This window comes from Caretta caretta, chromosome 13 (genome assembly GCF_965140235.1).
Source record: "Caretta caretta isolate rCarCar2 chromosome 13, rCarCar1.hap1, whole genome shotgun sequence".
In the NCBI taxonomy this organism is placed as follows: domain Eukaryota; kingdom Metazoa; phylum Chordata; order Testudines; family Cheloniidae; genus Caretta; species Caretta caretta.
The window spans coordinates 19,340,164-19,346,506 of NC_134218.1; positions in this window are offsets into that span (position 1 = coordinate 19,340,164).

Consider the following 6,343-nt stretch of genomic DNA (forward strand, 5'->3'; position numbering starts at 1 on the left):
TTGAGGGGGTAGTCACGCGGTGGGAGGAGGCAAAATGCGACCTTGTAACGAAAGCACATGTGCTATGTATGTAATGTTAACAGCAAGGTTTACCCTGAAAGAGTGTAGTCACTGTTTTATAAAATGTGTCTTTTTAAATACCGCTGTCCCTTTTTTTTTCTCCACCAGCTGCATGTGTTTCAATGATCACAGGATCTTCTCCTTCCCAGAGGCTAGTGAAGCTTAGAAAGAAAAAAAAACGCACTCGCGATGAAATGTTCTCCGAGCTCATGCTGTCCTCCCACACTGACAGAGCACAGACGAATGCGTGGAGGCAAATAATGTCAGAGTGCAGGAAAGCACAAAATGACCGGGAGGAGAGGTGGCGGGCTGAAGAGAGTAAGTGGCGGGCTGAAGACAGGGCTGAAGTTCAAATGTGGCAGCAGCGTGATGAGAGGAGGCAGGATTCAATGCTGAGGCTGTTGCAGGACCAAACCAGTATGCTCCAGTGTATGGTTGAGCTGCAGCAAAGGCAGCTGGAGCACAGACTGCCACTGCAGCCCCTCTGTAACCAACCGCCCTCCTCCCCAAGTTCCATAGCCTCCACACCCAGACGCCCAAGAACGCGGTGGGGGGGCCTCCGGCCAACCAGCCACTCCACCACAGAGGATTGCCCCAAAAAAAGAAGGCTGTCATTCAATAAATTTTAAAGTTGTAAACTTTTAAAGTGCTGTGCTTAAAGTGCTGTGTGGCATTTTCCTTCCCTCCTCCACCACCCCTCCTGGGCTACCTTGGTAGTCATCCCCCTATTTGTGTGATGAATGAATAAAGAATGCATGAATGTGAAGCAACAATGACTTTATTGCCTCTGCAAGCGGTGATTGAAGGGAGGAGGGGCGGGTGGTTAGCTTACAGGGAAGTAGAGTGAACCAAGGGGCGGGGGGTTTCATCAAGGAGAAACAAACAGAACTTTCACACCGTAGCCTGGCCAGTCATGAAACTGGTTTTCAAAGCTTCTCGGATGCGTACCGCGACCTCCTGTGCTCTTCTAACCGCCCTGGTGTCTGGCTGTGTGTAACCAGCAGCCAGGCGATTTGCCTCAACCTCCCACCCCGCCATAAACGTCTCCCCCTTACTCTCACAGATATTGTGGAGCACACAGCAAGCAGTAATAACAGTGGGAATATTGGTTTCGCTGAGGTCTAAGCGAGTCAGTAAACTGCGCCAGCGCGCCTTTAAACGTCCAAATGCACATTCTACCACCATTCTGCACTTGCTCAGCCTGTAGTTGAACAGCTCCTGACTACTGTCCAGGCTGCCTGTGTACGGCTTCATGAGCCATGGCATTAAGGGGTAGGCTGGGTCCCCAAGGATACATATAGGCATTTCAACATCCCCAACAGTTATTTTCTGGTCTGGGAATAAAGTCCCTTCCTGCAGCTTTTGAAACAGACCAGAGTTCCTGAAGATGCGAGCATCATGCACCTTTCCCGGCCATCCCACGTTGATGTTGGTGAAACGTCCCTTGTGATCCACCAGAGCTTGCAGCACTATCGAAAAGTACCCCTTGCGGTTTATGTACTCGGCGGCTTGGTGCTCCGGTGCCAAGATAGGGATATGGGTTCCGTCTATAGCCCCACCACAGTTAGGGAATCCCATTGCAGCAAAGCCATCCACTATGACCTGCACATTTCCCAGGGTCACTACCCTTGATATCAGCAGATCTTTGATTGCGTGGGCTACTTGCATCACAGCAGCCCCCACAGTAGATTTGCCCACTCCAAATTGATTCCCAACTGACCGGTAGCTGTCTGGCGTTGCAAGCTTCCACAGGGCTATCGCCACTCGCTTCTCAACTGTGAGGGCTGCTCTCATCTTGGTATTCATGCGCCTCAGGGCAGGGGAAAGCAAGTCACAAAGTTCCATGAAAGTGCCCTTACGCATGCGAAAGTTTCGCAGCCCCTGGGAATCGTCCCAGACCTGCAACACTATGCGGTCCCACCAGTCTGTGCTTGTTTCCCGAGCCCAGAATCGGCGTTCCACAGCATGAACCTGCCCCATTAGCACCATGATGCATGCATTGGCAGGGCCCATGCTTTCAGAGAAATCTGTGTCCATGTCCTGATCACTCACGTGACCGCGCTGACGTCGCCTCCTCGCCCGGTATCGCTTTGCCAGGTTCTGGTGCTGCATATACTGCTGGATAATGCGTGTGGTGTTTAATGTGCTCCTAATTGCCAAAGTGAGCTGAGCGGCCTCCATGCTTGCCTTGGTATGGCGTCCGCACAGAAAAAAGGCGCGGAACGATTGTCTGCCGTTGCTCTGACGGAGGGAGGGGCGACTGACGACACGGCTTACAGGGTTGGCTTCAGGGAGCTAAAATCAACAAAGGGGGTGTCTTTACATCAAGGAGTATTTCAGGCAGGACTTCACGGAGGGTTCCAATAAGAAATGGTGCACCTAAGTTATCATTCTTATTGGAACAAGGAGGTTAGCCTGGCCTCTGATTGATACATGGCTAGATTTACCTCGCTGCACCTTCTCTGTGAGTGACTGCAGTGTGACCTAGAGGAATGAGTCCCCTAGACAGGGGAGGAGGCAAATGAGTACAAAACAAATCTGGTCTATTTCTTGTTTTGACCCACTCCATCTATCTTTTACATCTTTGGCTGGCAGCAGACGGTGCAGAAGGACTGCATGCCATCCACATCTCATGGCTGCTCGGCAGAAGATGGTACAGTACGACTGCTAGCCATCCTCATCTCTTGCCTGCCTGGCAGAAGATGGTACAGTACGACTGCTAGCAGTCCGTATCGCCTGCCCGCTCACCATAAGACGGTTCAATAGGACTGACTGCAGGACTAAAGAGAATGACCTGGTCAAGTCACTCCAAATTTAGTCTCTGCGCCCATGTCTGCCCAGGCGCTCCCAGCCGACGTGGCCAGGAGCACTTCGGACACGACGAGGACGACTACCAGTCGTATTGCACCGTCTGCTGCCAGAAGGCAATGGGTTGCTGCTACTGTGCAGCAAAGCCGTACCGCGTCTGCCAGCACCCAGGAGACATAGGGTGACGGTTACCTGAGCGGGCTCCATGCTTGCCGTGGTATGGCGTCTGCACAGGTAACTCAGGAAAAAAGGCGCAAAATGATTGTCTGCCCTTGCTTTCATGGAGGGAGGGAGGGAACGGGGGCCTGACGATACGTACCCAGAACCACCCGCGACAATGTTTTAGCCCCATCAGAGTGCTCCATTGTGACTGCTCTGGACAGCACTCTCAGATGCCCTATTGTTTGCCGTTGCTCTGACGCCGGGAGGGGCGACTGAGGACACGGCTTACAGGGTTGGCTTCAGGGAGCTAAAATCAACAAAGGGGGTGGCTTTACATCAAGGAGTATTTCAGGCAGGACTTCACGGAGGGTTCCAATAAGAAATGGTGCACCTAAGTTATTGTCCTTATTGGAACAAGAAGGTTAGCCTGGCCTCTGATTGATACATGGCTAGATTTACCTCACTGCACCTTCTCTGTGAGTGACTGCAGTGTGATCTAGAAGAATGAGTCCCCTAGACAGGGGAGGGGGGGAAGCAAATGAGTACAAAACAAATCTGGTCTATTTCTTGTTTTGATACACTCCATCTATCTTTTACATCTTTGGCTGGCAGCAGACGGTGCAGAAAGACTGCATGCCATCCACATCTCATGGCTGCTCGGCAGAAGATGGTACAGTACGACTGCTAGCAGTCCGTATCGCCTGCCCGCTCACCATAAGACGGTTCAATAGGACTGACTGCAGGACTAAAGAGAATGACCTGGTCAAGTCACTCCAAATTTAGTCCCTGCGCCCATGTCTGCCCAGGCGCTCCCAGCCGACGTGGCCAGGAGCACCTTGGACATGACGATGACGGCTACCAGTCGTACTGTACCGTCTGCTGCCACAAGGCAAGGGGTTGCTGCTACTGTGTAGCAATGCCGTACCGCATCTGCCAGCACCCAGGAGACATAGGGTGACGGGTACCTGAGCGGGCTCCATGCTTGCCGTGGTATGGCGTCTGCACAGGTAACTCAGGAAAAAAGGCGCGAAATGATTGTCTGCCCTTGCTTTCACGGAGGGAGGGAGGGAACGGGGGCCTGACGATATGTACCCAGAACCACCCGCGACAACGTTTTAGCCCCATCAGGCATTGGGATCTCAACCCAGAATTCCAATGGGCAGCGGAGACTGCGGGAACTGTGGGATAGCTACCCACAGTGCAACGCTCCGGAAGTCGACTCTAGCCTCGGTACTGTGGAAGCGCTCCGCCGAGTTAATGCACTTAATGCACTTAGAGCATTTTCTGTGGGGACACACACACTCGAATATATAAAACCGATTTCTAAAAAACCGACTTCTATAAATTCGACCTTATTCCGTAGTGTAGACATACCCTAAGAAACAAGGGCGGTGGGGGAGGAGGGGGGAGAAGAAGAGCTGAGCCTGGGCCAGAAAAGGTGTCTGGCCTGTGAAAGAAATGCCTAAACAACATTTAGGGTGAGGAAATTACTACTTGTAACCAGTTTCTTTAATGTATTAAACTTACTTTGCATGTTTTTATTTGCTCAGTAATCTGCTTTGGTCTGTTTGCTATCTCTTATAAACACTTAAAACCTACCTTTTTGTAGTCAATAAGCTTGTTTTTGTTTTTTCTAAAACATAGCTTGTGGAATTCATAACGGGGGGGAGGGAAGGCAGGCAAAAAGCTGTGCATATCTTCTGCCACATTTGTTGGAGACCCCAGGGCATGGCCACTAGTTAAGTCAAGGGGATGGAAGGCCATAAGGGTTGAGGAAGTCACCCTGCTGAAAGCCTAAGGGCTTCTTCTTAACCCCCCTTAATAGAATTCAGGCCTGGCTGGTTTGAGTAAGCTCTTTTGCTCTTAAAACAATGTTGCAGCCGCAGATAATGCCTTAGTGTAAGGTTTGCTGACGCCAAGTTAAAAATAATAGGAGATAGTTACAAGGCCAGGCAGGATGTGCTGGTTGTTTAAGTTGCTAGGAATGCTTGTTAGAGGTTGCAGGAAATAAACATTGTTGTAACCCATAAAAGGAAGGCAGAGTATTTGTGCAAAGTTTTAATTGGCTGATGTGTAGTGCAGTAGCATTAAGGAATATAAAAGTGTGTGTAATGACCTGCTCTGGGGTGCAGGATTTGAGCATCTATACTCCCTGTATCTTGTTTGCAGCTGCAAATAAACTTTTCTTCTGCTTCTCCACCCCGTTGTGATTATTGAGTGAAACACACAGGGTAACGAACCCCTGCTGTTGTTTTGCCTCTCAGCACACAGGGTAACGAACCCCTGCTGTTGTTTTGCCTCTCAGCACTGGGTGCCGGCAACACATTGAAGGAGGGAGCGAATTTCATGAGCTTACGCTATACTGTTTTCTGTGCAGCACAAGACAATACAATTTCAGATTTGCACCCTGGGGCCTGGGACTGAAGCCAAAACCCAAGCCCCACTGCTCAGGGCCGCAGCTGAAGCCTGAGCCTCAGCAACTGGGGCTGAAGCCTGAGCCCACAACCTACTTGGGGTAGTGGGGCTCAGGCTTTGGCATTCGGCGTCCCCCCCCCCACCCCCCGCCTGGGGCGGCAGGCACTGGCGGTCTCAGATCTCTCTCCCTCCTTCTGAGGTCATGTAGTAATGTTTGTTGTTGGAAGGGAGTCATGGCACAATGAAGTCTGAGAACCCCTGTTCTACGCTCTCTCTCTCTTTCTTCTACTAACACACAAGGCCCTCCTCAGCCAGGAGCTATGTGGGGGTGGCCAACTGAAGATGTCATGTGAGCAGTGTTGAGCTGAATCAGCTTACAAGGCTGGCAGGATTCCAGAGAATTGATGGCACTTCACTATTGATGATTAACTTTTCTGTAAAGTAACCATTAACTGTCAGCACCATGAATGATTGACTCTTACTTATTGGGGAGGGGGAGCTGGAACTAAGCTGATAGGGTGGAAAACAAGCACCTTACTTAACCTTAGCTGACATCTCTCCCCATCCACTTCCTCTGTGTCATACCTCCCAGCACCAAGTGTGGTCCTAGCTAACTGAGGCCCTGATCCTGTGAAGGATAAAGCACAGGCACACTGATGGGCCTGCTGAGATCTCCATTGACTTCAGTGAAGCTCTGTGTGCGCACAGCAGAATGCCTCTGCAATATGGATTGCAGGATCAGGGTCCCAGATTGTAAGCTCCTTGTGACAGACGCTGTGCCTTCATTCTCCGGGGATGCCTATGGTACTATACGCAAATGTCACATTCAAGGGCAGTGAATTATACGTTATATGGGCCTGTGGTACCTGGGCTCCAGCAAATTCAGGGCCCAGGGGGC